General features: G+C 41.3%; 1 long non-coding RNA gene across 1 annotated transcript in view; it reads left to right on the top strand.

The window, feature by feature from the left end:
- LOC103591498 overlaps positions 1 to 479 on the top strand; it is a 1,772-nt gene extending 1,293 nt beyond the window's left edge. Inside the window, exon 2 of the long non-coding RNA XR_550581.1 lies at positions 214 to 479. This is a non-coding gene — a long non-coding RNA (uncharacterized LOC103591498). The remainder of the gene's footprint in view (positions 1 to 213) is intronic.
- Positions 480 to 1,229: the final 750 nt, after the last annotated feature.

Raw genomic sequence — 1,229 nt, 5'->3', positions numbered from 1 at the left:
GACACTGAGGGTTGTGATCCCGTTGCCGGTCCCAGTCCGGTACGGGTGCGACACTGAGGGTTGCGATCCGTTGCCGGACACGAAAAAAGACAAAAAAAAAAAAATAGAATCTCTCTTCCCAAAGGCGAGTCACAGATAGAGTCTGATCTTCCCCTGCTTCTCTGTCTTGAAGCTGGCATGAAGGAGTTCTTTGACCTACTTTGTCTGATCTAGGTCATAAGACCCCCATCTTGGAAAGGGTCCTGCTCTATACCTGGGGGAAAGGAATGCTGCACAGAGAGACCAAGAAGAATCTAGACAGACGGTGCTGGGTTTCCCCACGCAGGCTGTTCACATTAGATCATACTTTTCTTGTCCAGTCACATTTCTGCATGGCTGTGCCTGCTTCATAGAACCTGAGCATGAAAATGGACAGTTTCTCCGAAGGCTACCATGTCACATGAAACTGATAATAATAAAAATTATATGCCTTTTCTTCATATTAATCTCTGTTTATTGGTTGATTTTTCAGAGAACCTTCAGGGGGTTGAAGGAGAAGTTTTCCCTTGGCCCCTACAGTAGGAAAATACAGAGTCCAAATTAGGATGTGTGACCCCCTACCCCAACACTGGGCTACACACCTCCACTAAAGGTGTTAAAGTTGTGGCTGTTTCAAAGTACTACTTTAAGCTTTGCCTGTGACTTTTGAAACTATTTTCCAGTTAACTCAGGAAAACAACTATTGATCACTTTGGTAATTATATTTGTTTTGTAGTCTCCTTAAAGCCAAACATAGAAGCAGAGAACATCCTACTTGAATGTTTTTGAGCATATTCAGTGAATTCCAAGGAAATTTTTAATCAGTTTGCAACAAAGTAGGGCACTGCAGGTAATGAATAAATGCCGAACAGCTGGGTCACCTTTACATAGGAGTACCTATTCCTCCCTCATCTATGTGTCTGCACAAATAGGTATGCATATATGTGTGTGGAGATAATATCACATATAATCATTGCACTAAAGTCTAGAACTCTCAACTACAGACAAGGGCTGGGGATCTCAAGTAACGGAAGGAAGTGGTTTCCTTTTCTTGCTCTTCACAGTCCATTGTTTGTCACAGCACCAAATTATATAATGAAAATTGTAAATACATAAAATTGTGAGTCCCAACACCTTTCCCTATGCAATAGGTTAATACTCTTTTAATGCCATCTCTAACTCAAGACTAAGTTTTAACAACACTAAAACAC

The sequence above is a fragment of the Galeopterus variegatus genome, unplaced genomic scaffold, assembly GCF_000696425.1.
Source record: "Galeopterus variegatus unplaced genomic scaffold, G_variegatus-3.0.2 Scaffold978, whole genome shotgun sequence".
Classification (NCBI taxonomy): Eukaryota; Metazoa; Chordata; class Mammalia; order Dermoptera; family Cynocephalidae; genus Galeopterus; species Galeopterus variegatus.
Note: the sequence above shows the minus strand (reverse complement) of the source record. Positions and strands in the feature narration are given on the sequence as shown.